Source organism: Diplotaxodon limnothrissa, linkage group LG4 (genome assembly GCF_057381915.1).
Source record: "Diplotaxodon limnothrissa isolate DT_005_m linkage group LG4, D_limnothrissa_male_GT1.1, whole genome shotgun sequence".
Taxonomy (NCBI): domain Eukaryota; kingdom Metazoa; phylum Chordata; class Actinopteri; order Cichliformes; family Cichlidae; genus Diplotaxodon; species Diplotaxodon limnothrissa.
This window is the reverse complement of record NC_140599.1, coordinates 10635127-10651148: the sequence shown is the minus strand read 5'-3', so window position 1 is coordinate 10651148 and position 16022 is coordinate 10635127.

The window sequence follows — 16022 nt, the reverse complement described above, 5'->3', positions numbered from 1 at the left end:
TATGGAATTTATTTCTGTAAAGGTGGTGTTTTAGGTCTGATTGAAGGACTGATGTGATGGTAAGGTGTCCACTGCTGCGCTTTGAAGATTGGTAGGCTTTTTTTTTTTAAATTTTCACAAGAATTGCTACTTCCCCTAGAGTTTTGGCCACTCCAACAATCAGAAGATTTCCCTATGAGCAAGCATTTAGCGACAGTGGGAAGGAAAAACTCCCTTTTAAAAAGGAAGAAACCTTCAACAGAGCCAGGCTCAGGAAGGGACAGCCCTCTGCCACGACTGGTTGGGGTGGGGGGAGTGAAAATTTAAAAAAAAGAAGCCAAAGTGATCATTATTGAAGCAGCTTAATTAATTTTTGCATTGTAATTTGCTGTTAATGTCATTTTCCAACCCCAGTTTGTATTTTTATCACTTTTGTCCAGGGTGGAAGATGCCATGCTGGAGACTGATTCAGTATGGTCTTTCAATGTTGATACATGGGAACCTTTTAGAGAGGCCAGGGCTGAAAAAGGGATGCCGGAGAACCTGAGAGGGTGTTATCCGCTGGTGTGCATCCAAGGCCAACATCTGTTTAATTAGGCTGACAAATAAGCGTTGGCCAGCTTCTGGTCCTCGTCTAAACATCATTAGCTGTTCGAGGTCATCCAGACGTGTAAGTATTATGTATCTTGTCTCCAGGGATTCATGTCCTGTCCCTGGAACAGAGCCTTTATATTGTTCTTCCGTCTTAAATGTCCAGCGCTGTTGCTTGTATTTGTCTCCAATGAAATAGTTTTCAGTGTACACGCCAGAGTCTAGCACATGATCTGGTGGCTGACCCTGAGTCTCTATGATGAATTTCAGATAATCATAGTCATTCTCCGAAGGGTAGAGTGGCACCCCTGTAGCAAGCTCCACAGCTACCAGCCCCAGAGACCACATGTCACTTGCTTCATTGTAAGGAAGGCCAAGCATAACCTCAGGTGCACAGTAGCCAACCGTCCCCACAAAGTCACCAGGTATCACTGCAGACGCAGGACATGCGAGGCCAAAGTCTATAAGTTTGACTTTGATGGGAGACTCATGGCGGTTTACAACCATGATGTTTCCAGGTTTGAGGTCAGCGTGCACCATTCCCACAGAACTCAGGTGGGACAGAGCATTTGTGATTTGACCTAAAATTGGCCTGACTTCGCTTATGGAGAGACCCTGTTTATTCCGGTCCCCTATGTAGTCCCACAGGCATTGATCAAGGAGTTCAAATTTCAGGCAAACCCGCTGTCCGTCGTGGAAAAAGCCGTTCCATTGAACAATGTTGGCGGCATCTGGATCCAACCTTCGCAGCTGCTCCAAGATGAAAATTTCCACATGTGCCTGTTGCAGAATATCAGGGTCGCTCTTGTTGACTTTAATGGCAACAGCTTGGTTGGTTGTTGTGTCGCGACATTTGGCTACAATACCAAAGCCCCCTTCTCCGAGGAAAGCCTCTACCTTGTAGTGCTTTCCCAAAATGCTCCCTTTAACTAATTCAAGCTCATCTGAGCTGAATGATGGACTGGCTGATGTGTGGACGAATACTTGCTGAGAAAATTCAACCGAGTTTTGAAAACTGCAGTTGATTTTCTGTGATCTCTTGCTTTCCAAGTTTGAAGGGTGCTGAAAGACCACAGGGTTTTGTGATCTTTCAGCACTCATGTCAATGCACAGGGAACTCTTAGGGCTGAAAAAGGGATGCCGGAGAACCTCCGAGGGTGTTATCCGTTGGTGTGCATCCAAGGCCAACATCTGTTTAATTAAGCTGACAAATAAGCGTTGGCCAGCTTCTGGTCCTCGTCTAAACATTATTATTTGTTCAAGGTCATCCAGACGCGTCAGTTTTATGCATCTTGTCTCCAGGGACTCATATCCTGTCTCATACTGAAATTGTTGGTCAGTCTTAAATGTCCAGCGCTGTTGCTTGTCTTTGTCTTCAATGAAATAGTCTTCAGTGTAGACGCCAGAGTCTAGAACATGATCTGGTGGCTGACCCTGAGTCTCTATGATGAATTTCAAAACATCATAGTCTTCATTTCCAGGGTAGAGTGGCAGCCCTGTAGCAAGCTCCACAGCTACCAGCCCCAGAGACCACATGTCAATTGCTTCATTGTAAGGAAGGCCAAGCATAACCTCAGGTGCACAATAACCAACCGTCCCCACACGGTCACCAGGCATCACTGCAGACGCAGGACATGCGAGGCCAAAGTCTATAAGTTTGACTTTGATGGGAGACTCGTGGCGGTTTACAACCATGATGTTTCCAGGTTTGAGGTCAGCGTGCACCATTCCCACAGAACCCAGGTGGGACAGAGCATTTGTCAGTTGACCTAAAATTGGCCTGACTTCGCTTATGGGGAGACAGTGGTTTTTCCGGTCCCATATGTAGTCCCTCAGGCATTGATCAAGGAGTTCAAATTTCAGGCAAACCCGCTCTCCGTCGTGAAAAAAGCCGTTCCATTGAACAATGTTGGCGGCATCTGAATCCAACCTTCGCAGCTGCTCCAGGATGAAAATTTCCAATTTCGCCTGTTGCAGAATATCAGGGCGGCTCTTGTTCACTTTAATAGCCACAGCTCGGTTGGTCATGGTATCACGACATTTGGCTACAATACCAAAGCCCCCTTCTCCGAGGAAAGCCTCTACCTTGTAGTGCTTTCCCAAAATGCTCCCTTTAACTAATCCAAGCTCATTTGAGCTGAAGGATGGGTGAGCTGACATGGTGAAATGTGTCGGCTTGGTCGGTGAATTGCTAAGTAAAATTCTCTCAAAACTCTCCAAAAAGGGTTTGCTTGCTGTCAGGTCAAGGTCCGTTGAGCATTAAAGTTTAACAGAGCAAAGCTCCTACTTAAGGGTTTTTTCTCTCAGCAAGATGATGACATAACAAAGGATCTATGTCATCATCTTGTGATGTCACAAGATGTCACCTTTTTTCACAAGATGCATTCCATTTGGATCAAAGGCATTCTATTTTTTCAGTTGAAACACTAAAAAAAAACAATGTTTCAACAGGCCAGGCTGCATTTTCTGCTGCGACATCTCAACAGGAGATAATAAGATAAAGACAAGGAAGACTGGTGATCTATCCATATCAGCAACATCGGCAGGTTTCTAGTGCAGGAAGTAATAAATTCAGCCCTCGTGTTTGCACTACAGGTTGCTTTCATGAGTATTTCTGTTTTTGTGGTGGGGGAATTTTTCCTCGTTCCAACGATGTAAACAAAAACATTAATTGTGCTTTCCGCAATGACTAGTAATCATTTTGTCCTACTGTTCATTTACAGAACAGGAAAGGTTTTGTTTGGTTATGATTGTTTTGCAAGAAATGCTTCAATCACAGTGGGGTAGTCTTGATTAAAATGTTATATGAGAACTGTGGCACCATGTGTGACCAGATATTGGCATGTAGTCGTCGCCAGACTGTCATCAAAAGTGTGAAGTTTGGGACAGACTGGACAAAATACATTTTTAGAGATGAAAATCTTATGTCCAGTGATAAATGATCAAAATTCCACCACAAACATGGCTTTGACGAAGATGTCCCTTTCTGAAGTAACCCCAAAAAGTTCCTGAAGTAACCAAATGGAATTTAACCAGTGACCTCTCACTTTGCAGGCGAATGTGTAAACCAGCGATGCCTGGAAAACACTAAAACTGTGCCAAAATGTCATTTTACATTCAAAATGGCGGACTTCCAGACTTCCTCTTTGGATTGGGTTCACTGAATCTGTGTGTAATAAATGTCATACATGTATTTCAAGCTGTAAATAAGTTGTTAGAAGTTCATTAAAATTTCTTAAGTGGTGCTGTAGATCCATTTCCGCAGTGCCAGTCACTTTTTAAAAAAAAGTACATTTTGACCTGATGTGAAGAATGCAAAAAATGTCATTAGTTTGGAAGCATGTTTGGTATATGATATACTTGCCTGACTAATAATAATTTATTATTACTATTACTACTGTTGTTGTTGTTGTACAATGGAGCCTTTCCCCTGTGAATGACCAGCTCCCAGCTAAAATGTGTATTTTGTGCCATTTATAAGGTCAGTGCTTTATCATACCTTAAACTGTGCAGGGTAAAAGCCTCAGTTGCTGGGAAAAGCACAGGTGTATTAGAGTTTTTCTGAATTGCTAAAACACTAAACCCCATTGTAAAAACTAAACTGTCAACTATGAAAACTCTTTCATCAAATCAGTCCCACTGTTGCCAAAATCTTAAACACTATTCAAAGCTCAGTCTCCCATTTAGCAAAACTCTAAACACAAAACACACTTAGCAGTGTGGTGCACCTGTTGTCGTGTGAAGGCTGTGTGCAGTAGTGATGTCTCCTGTGTGTCGAAGCTTTGAAGCGTGTGTCGGGTAATCTCGTGGTAGTTTTGTAAAGCGCGTATCGAGGCTTGCTTTGATTACGTATGCAGTGATGTTCGAGGCCTCGCGGGCAGTCCGTACCACGTGACTGATTCAGGAACTGGCTCGCCGGTTTGCACCAGATTCTAAATAAATTGGGCAGCAAAACACAGCTGATTCCCCGTCACATTGTGTTGTGGAATTGGATTACGTCCCAGTTACATACTTACTTGAACATTTCTCCTTCGATGGAACCAGCAAGGAAGAGAATATTTGTCTGACAACATTTAATCTCATCTCTCCTAATAAACTATGCACACAGTAATAAATATCACAAATGATAAGTACCATAATATAAATCAACAACACCACAGATCTTATAATCTGATTTTAGTTTATTAAAAAGTGAAGCACCACACACTAGTTTGTGTCATTGTCCAGATGTACATAAGCATGATTACACAGTTACACAATCATACCAAAACTCTGTCCTGATAGTTTCCACTTTCTCTTTTGTATCAGACATACTGAGACAATATTCGGGATAAATAACCATGAAAACAATTTATTTATTAAGTTTAGAGGTTTACACATCACATCATTATAATCATTGAGCCTGTCTGACTTTAATCGTCCACTTGATGGCGCAGTAGAGCCAATGAATCGTCACAATGCTTCGAACCATGAGTCGACCAGTTGGATGGAAAGCTTCAGTTCATCACAAGGCTTCATCTCACCATCACTAATGAAAGCTCTTATAATTTGGCTGCTATTAGAGACCATTGATTTAGGCTCTCTTTGGTTACTACGTGGATCTTTTTTCAGACAAATTAATGAAAAAAATATAATAAATGGAAAAACAGAGTACAAATGTGGACAGTTAACTGGATATTACAGCGCGATTTCAGTGCATAAATACATACATACAGGTCTGAGACGTAAGTGGTGCAATATTGATAGAGCTCACATGACTCCGTCCTGTTCGTATCCCAGAAATCCACCAGGATTTTAGTGCCTCATATACTGCACAGGTCATCGGCACACCTGAGATTCAGGACGACATGCTAAGCAGTGCTGTGTCACCATCAATAATACACCATATTAATGCAAGGTACAATTACAGCTGGGCTCCGCCACATTTTATTTTAACAGAGGAAATAAAATATGCAGAGCTAGCTGAGTTGGTTGAAATTCAGTTGCTACTTTAAGAGAATTTCATACAAGAATAATTGCAGATAAAATAGGTTATTAAAGCTGTCATCATTGCTTCAGTGCCATATTCTCTCTGCTGTAACTCCGATTTGAAGAGGGCTTGTTTAGGCAACAACTCAGAGCACTAACTATACGATCACTGCCGGTCACTTAGGTGATTTGTTATAAATGTGAAAACAGCTATGCAGGTTTAATGCAAGGAAGTCTTTACTCAGTGTTTGGCATGGGTCCTAAATGAAGGAGGGGTAGTCTGTCAGTCACTGCATTCCTCACCTGCATGGGAAACTTCCCAAACTGGAAGTTATCAGAAACATTGGAGACAATACTGAATCCACCAGAGACAGCTGGGACAGGTCCTAGTCATTACCATACAGAAAAGAACGGATTTATTTCAGTTCAGTTCAAATTAATAAGGTGAAGAAAAAACAGAGACTGCATCTTATGTGTTTTCTATTCTATTCTAGTAGTTTTAGAATCCAATAACTACACAAACAATCATGGCAGTGAGGTGTGGAGGGCCAGGAGTGACAAAATGAATGAATTAAATATGCCATTAATTATTGAATTAAATGTTTCATTATTTAATTAAATGCCCATTCACTTCACTAGTGTTTGTAGTTGTTGTTGAGAAATGCCCACTGAAAGAATGGCCACCAGGGCAAGTGCCTGTAATCGGATTACAGTAACACGTTACTTGTAACGCATTACTGCCCATCTCTGTTGAGAACAAATAATGTAAATGAATAATAGTGTTCAAATTGTTCGTTAAAACTCTGCATATCTCAGAAAAACTAAAAAAAAATCAGCTTTCTTCACTCACTTCTTTACAATGCAGCCATTACAGTCTTCTTTGATTGGTCGCTGCAGGATTGCCATTCTTCTCATGTTTAGTTTTTTTTCCTATCAGTGTTTTAATTCTATGAAATAAATTTTTCAAAGTCACTTTTTGCTTTCACTAGCTTGTTTTTAGTGTCCCACTTTTGGATCTTCTGAACTCACTCTGATTAAAGTTGTCATTGTACTAATGTTATTCATGTGCAGCTGACTTCACAGCTGTGTGTGTTGTTTTTTTTTATTGCTTTTTTGCAACTTTTTGTGATATCTAAATGTTTAACCTGTTCAATAACATTATTACTATTCAGTGATTATTATATATGATTATCACTTGGCTACGTGAACGTACATAAATCTGTTCAATCTCAGCGACACAAGCATGTCTTCATGCGCACACACAGTTTCTACTCCCATTCATTCAGGTTTATATTTACAACTTTTACAGGACGAATGGACAGCCATCACTTTAAGGAAAAACAAAGAGAGAGAGAGAGAGATTATAAGTTCAGGGCAGGTCAGTTTTTATAGAAATGCATAGATGTGTGTTGTACTTCCATCTGGCTTATTACTTTCTAATGCAGGGGAAAGACATTGGCAAAGAAACACCTACTACATAAATAGTTTGATTTGAAGTTGCTCTTTTGAGTCCTCTCTATTGACTCTGACATCCTGCTGTTAACAGTTTCATGGTATTGCTTTGTTTGCTTTAAACAAACCTCACAGGGTGGTAGAATATGTCTGCGGTGCAGAGGTCCTTGGATCGCCTCTCTGTTGTCTTTGTTGACAGCAATGAAGGTGGTGAAAGAACTGCTCACTCCTGATTGGACACTGAGCTGCACCACCTTCTCCTTCACTCCTCCATCTTGCTGTCCTCTGAGCTCTCTCTCTCCTTCATCTCCAGGGAACGAATCAGAGTGCGAGCACCCAACCTGTGGACTGTTAATCTGCAGACAAGGAAGAAAACATTTACAGTTCTAATGTTTCCTATTTTTGCTACATTAGTACATCACTGACTTTTCTGTTTTTCTGTACTGAGGGTGCATTCTTTTTATATTAGAATTAGTAGAGTTACAGAGGGTATATAGAGTGTGAACATAAAATAAGAGCTTGATTAGGCTGTAGAAACGGATGAAAATCCAGTAAAGTGAAGAGTGTGTGTGTGTGTGTGTCTGGCAGGAAGTGAAGCAGGAAGTCTGAATATAGCTTGTGAGCTTGTGAGAGACGTTTCAAAAGGAAAACAGAGGAATTAGAGAGTGAAAGTGCTAAGAAATAGTAATGAAAATGATATTAAATAAATGTCTTAGTGTGTTAATACAGGTGCCCATGGACTTGGCTCAACCTCAGATGAGTACAGCGGCAAAATGATAGATTAACATAATTGGAACGACAAACAGGCCAGGCTTTGGCTGAAATTTTACAGCTTCACCTCTCATCCTGTCCTTATCCTGAGAAGAAGCTTAAAGGACAGTCAATCTCCTGATGAAGACAGAAGACAGACAGAACAACACCGTAGATTTGAAGAATTAACAGAAGGCAGAAGACAGTACAACTGACCTAAAACACTGAAGGGTCCAGCAGCATGTATGTTAATGGAACATGTGCTCTGAATTACAAGCTGGAAAGTGTACCAGTGACATGACTGTGTGAAAGCACTGCATTGGACTGTCTGAGTTCATATTTGCCATGCTGGGAGTTAACCGCCAAGAAAAGACTGAAAAGATGAAGAGAGAATGAACAGAGAAGAAGAAACGGCTGATTTGGGCCTGTGTTTGATTTGGGAGGCCACACAGGAAGCTGTGAGAAGAGGGGACGAGGACCGGTGAGAGGTGAAGGCTGGACGTGTTCAAGTGAAAGTATAGGAAAATTGGGTTGAAAATTGAGGCTGAACTTGTGGGGTTTAGAAATGTCCAGAGCATCGCAACAGAAAGGTGAATTAAAAAAAGAGAGAGAGAGCGGGATGAAGAAATAAATAAACTAATAATACATAAATGAATAGAAAAATCTTTTGTATATGGCGAGGTGCTGTGGGCACCTAAGTCTTTGATAGTGTAGAATTTTCAAGTCAATACCATGGTTGCATCTACTGAAAATCTCTGTGAAGCTTAAATCTCAATGACCTTGACTTCAAGGTCAGAGGTCAACTTTTCTGAAAATCAGAGGAGTTTCACATTCATAACACAGGTATGTCTACTAGGAGGCTGAAGGGTAGCTCTATATATTTATAAACAATCAAAAACAACAATTATTACACAATTTATTTCCAATTTGTATGGAATTTATTTCTGTAAAGGTGGTGTTTTAGGTCTGATTGAAGGACTGATGTGATGGTAAGGTGTCCGCTGCTGCGCTTTGAAGATTGGTAGGCTTTTTTTTTTAAATTTTCACAAGAATTGCTACTTCCCCTAGAGTTTTGGCCACTCCAACAATCAGAAGATTTCCCTATGAGCAAGCATTTAGCGACAGTGGGAAGGAAAAACTCCCTTTAAAAAGGAAGAAACCTTCAACAGAGCCAGGCTCAGGAAGGGACAGCCCTCTGCCACGACTGGTTGGGGTGGGGGGAGTGAAAATTTAAAAAAAAGAAGCCAAAGTGATCATTATTGGAGCAGCTTAATTAATTTTTGCATTGTAATTTGCTGTTAATGTCATTTTCCAACCCCAGTTTGTATTTTTATCACTTTTGTCCAGGGTGGAAGATGCCATGCTGGAGACTGATTCAGTATGGTCTTTCAATGTTGATACATGGGAACCTTTTAGAGAGGCCAGGGCTGAAAAAGGGATGCCGGAGAACCTGAGAGGGTGTTATCCGCTGGTGTGCATCCAAGGCCAACATCTGTTTAATTAGGCTGACAAATAAGCGTTGGCCAGCTTCTGGTCCTCGTCTAAACATCATTAGCTGTTCGAGGTCATCCAGACGTGTAAGTATTATGTATCTTGTCTCCAGGGATTCATGTCCTGTCCCTGGAACAGAGCCTTTATATTGTTCTTCCGTCTTAAATGTCCAGCGCTGTTGCTTGTATTTGTCTCCAATGAAATAGTTTTCAGTGTACACGCCAGAGTCTAGCACATGATCTGGTGGCTGACCCTGAGTCTCTATGATGAATTTCAGATAATCATAGTCATTCTCCGAAGGGTAGAGTGGCACCCCTGTAGCAAGCTCCACAGCCACCAGCCCCAGAGACCACATGTCACTTGCTTCATTGTAAGGAAGGCCAAGCATAACCTCAGGTGCACAGTAACCAACCGTCCCCACAAAGTCACCAGGTATCACTGCAGACGCAGGACATGCGAGGCCAAAGTCTATAAGTTTGACTTTGATGGGAGACTCATGGCGGTTTACAACCATGATGTTTCCAGGTTTGAGGTCAGCGTGCACTATTCCCACAGAACTCAGGTGGGACAGAGCATTTGTGATTTGACCTAAAATTGGCCTGACTTCGCTTATGGAGAGACCCTGTTTATTCCGGTCCCCTATGTAGTCCCACAGGCATTGATCAAGGAGTTCAAATTTCAGGCAAACCCGCTGTCCGTCGTGGAAAAAGCCGTTCCATTGAACAATGTTGGCGGCATCTGGATCCAACCTTCGCAGCTGCTCCAGGATGAAAATTTCCACATGTGCCTGTTGCAGAATATCAGGGTCGCTCTTGTTGACTTTAATGGCAACAGCTTGGTTGGTTGTTGTGTCGCGACATTTGGCTACAATACCAAAGCCCCCTTCTCCGAGGAAAGCCTCTACCTTGTAGTGCTTTCCCAAAATGCTCCCTTTAACTAATTCAAGCTCATCTGAGCTGAATGATGGACTGGCTGATGTGTGGACGAATACTTGCTGAGAAAATTCAACCGAGTTTTGAAAACTGCAGTTGATTTTCTGTGATCTCTTGCTTTCCAAGTTTGAAGGGTGCTGAAAGACCACAGGGTTTTGTGATATTTCAGCACTCATGTCAATGCACAGGGAACTCTTAGGGCTGAAAAAGGGATGCCGGAGAACCTCCGAGGGTGTTATCCGCTGGTGTGCATCCAAGGCCAACATCTGTTTAATTAAGCTGACAAATAAGCGTTGGCCAGCTTCTGGTCCTCGTCTAAACATTATTATTTGTTCAAGGTCATCCAGACGCGTCAGTTTTATGCATCTTGTCTCCAGGGACTCATATCCTGTCTCATACTGAAATTGTTGGTCAGTCTTAAATGTCCAGCGCTGTTGCTTGTCTTTGTCTTCAATGAAATAGTCTTCAGTGTAGACGCCAGAGTCTAGAACATGATCTGGTGGCTGACCCTGAGTCTCTATGATGAATTTCAAAACATCATAGTCTTCATTTCCAGGGTAGAGTGGCAGCCCTGTAGCAAGCTCCACAGCTACCAGCCCCAGAGACCACATGTCAATTGCTTCATTGTAAGGAAGGCCAAGCATAACCTCAGGTGCACAATAACCAACCGTCCCCACACGGTCACCAGGCATCACTGCAGACGCAGGACATGCGAGGCCAAAGTCTATAAGTTTGACTTTGATGGGAGACTCGTGGCGGTTTACAACCATGATGTTTCCAGGTTTGAGGTCAGCGTGCACCATTCCCACAGAACCCAGGTGGGACAGAGCATTTGTCAGTTGACCTAAAATTGGCCTGACTTCGCTTATGGGGAGACAGTGGTTTTTCCGGTCCCATATGTAGTCCCTCAGGCATTGATCAAGGAGTTCAAATTTCAGGCAAACCCGCTCTCCGTCGTGAAAAAAGCCGTTCCATTGAACAATGTTGGCGGCATCTGAATCCAACCTTCGCAGCTGCTCCAGGATGAAAATTTCCAATTTCGCCTGTTGCAGAATATCAGGGCGGCTCTTGTTCACTTTAATAGCCACAGCTCGGTTGGTCATGGTATCACGACATTTGGCTACAATACCAAAGCCCCCTTCTCCGAGGAAAGCCTCTACCTTGTAGTGCTTTCCCAAAATGCTCCCTTTAACTAATCCAAGCTCATTTGAGCTGAAGGATGGGTGAGCTGACATGGTGAAATGTGTCGGCTTGGTCGGTGAATTGCTAAGTAAAATTCTCTCAAAACTCTCCAAAAAGGGTTTGCTTGCTGTCAGGTCAAGGTCCGTTCAGCATTAAAGTTTAACAGAGCAAAGCTCCTATTTAAGGGTTTTTTCTCTCAGCAAGATGATGACATAACAAAGGATCTATGTCATCATCTTGTGATGTCACAAGATGTCACCTTTTTTCACAAGATGCATTCCATTTGGATCAAAGGCATTCTATTTTTTCAGTTGAAACACTAAAAAAAAACAATGTTTCAACAGGCCAGGCTGCATTTTCTGCTGCAACATCTCAACAGGAGATAATAAGATAAAGACAAGGAAGACTGGTGATCTATCCATATCAGCAACATCGGCAGGTTTCTAGTGCAGGAAGTAATAAATTCAGCCCTCGTGTTTGCACTACAGGTTGCTTTCATGAGTATTTCTGTTTTTGTGGTGGGGGAATTTTTCCTCGTTCCAACGATGTAAACAAAAACATTAATTGTGCTTTCCGCAATGACTAGTAATCATTTTGTCCTACTGTTCATTTACAGAACAGGAAAGGTTTTGTTTGGTTATGATTGTTTTGCAAGAAATGCTTCAATCACAGTGGGGTAGTCTTGATTAAAATGTTATATGAGAACTGTGGCACCATGTGTGACCAGATATTGGCATGTAGTCGTCGCCAGACTGTCATCAAAAGTGTGAAGTTTGGGACAGACTGGACAAAATACATTTTTAGAGATGAAAATCTTATGTCCAGTGATAAATGATCAAAATTCCACCACAAACATGGCTTTGACAAAGATGTCCCTTTCTGAAGTAACCCCAAAAAGTTCCTGAAGTAACCAAATGGAATTTAACCAGTGACCTCTCACTTTGCAGGCGAATGTGTAAACCAGCGATGCCTGGAAAACACTAAAACTGTGCCAAAATGTCATTTTACATTCAAAATGGCGGACTTCCAGACTTCCTCTTTGGATTGGGTTCACTGAATCTGTGTGTAATAAATGTCATACACGTATTTCAAGCTGTAAATAAGTTGTTAGAAGTTCTTTAAAATTTCTTAAGTGGTGCTGTAGATCCATTTCCGCAGTGCCAGTCACTTTTTAAAAAAAAGTACATTTTGACCTGATGTGAAGAATGCAAAAAATGTCATTAGTTTGGAAGCATGTTTGGTATATGATATACTTGCCTGACTAATAATAATTTATTATTACTATTATTACTGTTGTTGTTGTTGTACAATGGAGCCTTTCCCCTGTGAATGACCAGCTCCCAGCTAAAATGTGTATTTTGTGCCATTTATAAGGTCAGTGCTTTATCATACCTTAAACTGTGCAGGGTAAAAGCCTCAGTTGCTGGGAAAAGCACAGGTGTATTAGAGTTTTTCTGAATTGCTAAAACACTAAACCCCATTGTAAAAACTAAACTGTCAACTATGAAAACTCTTTCATCAAATCAGTCCCACTGTTGCCAAAATCTTAAACACTATTCAAAGCTCAGTCTCCCATTTAGCAAAACTCTAAACACAAAACACACTTAGCAGTGTGGTGCACCTGTTGTCGTGTGAAGGCTGTGTGCAGTAGTGATGTCTCCTGTGTGTCGAAGCTTTGAAGCGTGTGTCGGGTAATCTCGTGGTAGTTTTGTAAAGCGCGTATCGAGGCTTGCTTTGATTACGTATGCAGTGATGTTCGAGGCCTCGCGGGCAGTCCGTACCACGTGACTGATTCAGGAACTGGCTCGCCGGTTTGCACCAGATTCTAAATAAATTGGGCAGCAAAACACAGCTGATTCCCCGTCACATTGTGTTGTGGAATTGGATTACGTCCCAGTTACATACTTACTTGAACATTTCTCCTTCGATGGAACCAGCAAGGAAGAGAATATTTGTCTGACAACATTTAATCTCATCTCTCCTAATAAAGTATGCACACAGTAATAAATATCACAAATGATAAGTACCATAATATAAATCAACAACACCACAGATCTTATAATCTGATTTCTGTCTTTTAGTTTATTAAAAAGTGAAGCACCACACACTAGTTTGTGTCATTGTCCAGATGTACATAAGCATGATTACACAGTTACACAATCATACCAAACTCTGTCCTGATAGTTTCCACTTTCTCTTTTGTATCAGACATACTGAGACAATATTCGGGATAAATAACCATGAAAACAATTTATTTATTAAGTTTAGAGGTTTACACATCACATCATTATAATCATTGAGCCTATCTGACTTTAATCGTCCACTTGATGGCGCAGTAGAGCCAATGAATCGTCACAATGCTTCGAACCATGAGTCGACCAGTTGGATGGAAAGCTTCAGTTCATCACAAGGCTTCATCTCACCATCACTAATGAAAGCTCTTATAATTTGGCTGCTATTAGAGACCATTGATTTAGGCTCTCTTTGGTTACTACGTGGATCTTTTTTCAGACAAATTAATGAAAAAAATATAATAAATGGAAAAACAGAGTACAAATGTGGACAGTTAACTGGATATTACAGCGCGATTTCAGTGCATAAATACATACATACAGGTCTGAGACATAAGTGGTGCAATATTGATAGAGCTCACATGACTCCGTCCTGTTCGTATCCCAATGGATGTTCAGATGGCAGTATTTCACTGCTCAGACAGTTTTCTGAAGTAGAACATAATTACAAAGCTATCCCAGTGTCAGTACGCCTTACCTTTGCTTGTCCCTGACTCAGTCACTATGGATATTGAATGTCCTCTGTGGACATTCAGGCAGATAACAAAAACATGGAAGAAAACTAAAATCAAGGGTGATTCAAATGCCATCACCATGAAGACAATGCCCATCTGCAAAGCCGAGACACCCATGGTGTTTTTCTTCCGCCTGGGTTCACTTCCAGTGTCAAAATCTCAGCTCATGAACACTGTGATCAATGACCGTCACAGCACCTTCTTCCATAGAAATTGTCCAGGTAGCACCAAATCTCGCCTGCTGATGGATGGTGTGGCAGAGATTGCCTGGTACTGCCCTGCTGGAAAACCCAATGACTCCTTCACAGACTGCACTGCCTTTTGTAATCTTCATGGTGATGCTCTGTCATTTGAAAAACAGCGTGAGATACTGATTGAAAAAGCTTCAGTCACTGTTGTTCTTGTGAGAACTCTGGAAAAAGGCCAGAAAGGTACTACAGTCATCTCAGACCTTTACAGGTCACCAAAGCCTCTCATTATTCTCATTGCTGATACTGATGGTAGTGCAGTTCAAGTCAAAGATGGAAAATACAAAGTGGGTCTGAAAGACAGAAGCCAGTCAGATGTTTCTGAAGAACTGAAATGTCATGATCCTGGGCCATGTTGGCCCAGTATTCTTAGTTTCATGTATTTTTGTATTTTGTTCCTTATTTAGGCCATGCTTCCTGGGCTGCCCTGTTACGTTGTTCCCTAAGTGTTTTCCCCTTGTGACTCTTACCCCTTGTGTGCCCCTCTGTGTATCTGTGAGCCCTCGTCTCTCCTTGTGTTTTATTCCATGTTTTCCCCAGCCCGTTACGTCTGTGTTCTCCCCGTGCTCTCTCTCCTCCTGTCTGAACCTCTGTACTTCCTGTTTTACTTTGCCCGTCTCCCGTCAGTGTTGCGTTCACTCCTGCCGTGTCTTGTTATGATTATTAGTGTCACCTGTGTTCCCCGTGTGCTCCCACTTCCCTCGTTAACCCTCTGTGTATTTATGTCTGCGTCTCCCTCAGTTCTGTGTCGCGTTCTCCCTCATGCTGTGTGTTTCTACCTGTAGCTCCCTGTGTGTTTTGTTAGAGTCTTCCCAGTTTAGATTTTGTATTCAGCAATAAAAGCTGCCATTTTGAGTTCAGTCCTGTCTCCAGTGAGTTTGCGTTTGGGTCCAATTCCTGCCGGCACACAGCCAGATCATGACAGAAGAACGCGACCTCGACATGGACCCAGCAACTCACAACCCCTCTGCTGAGCTCCATGAGGATTTAATCTACACAGTGGAGTATCACTGTCAGGAGTGGGCAGCGCTGCCAGGGGAAGAATATCGGGAAACCGTAGCCATCCGTTTACAGAGGATGGTGTCCGGACTCCCATGGCTATTCTGCGCGCTACACCCCCACATCCAGGACTTCCTTGTCTCCACCGTACGCATCCACCCGGAGCAGCCGCTCCAGTATGAAGAGTCGGAGGATGTTCAGCCCGGTCCGCTGGAGGATTCGCGGCCTGGCTTGTCTCCTCCCCCTTCTCGGCGAAAACGGCGTGCACGCCGCCGGCGTTCCCGAGCAGCGGAGCAGCTTTCTTCCTTTGGTGAGAGTGATCGTGTTTTTCACATTCCGCTCAAGCATTCGGCTCCCAGGCTTCCGGACATTGCACCCTCTTTGAGTAAGACTGTGCTTCCCTCCGTGGACTTTGTTAAGCCTGAATCTGTAGATTGTGACTCAGCAGAATTAAAGTGTCAGGGTTTTGAGGCAGTTAACTCAGTAGCATCTGTTTCCGTGCCTGTTGTTCCTCTGAGTGAATCCAGTGTCAATGAGCGAGCAAGTGATTCTTCTGTTCTGCCTAAACCTGGTAATATAGAGACAATTAGCCATGTAGCTACTCAGAGTGACTGTCTTACCTGC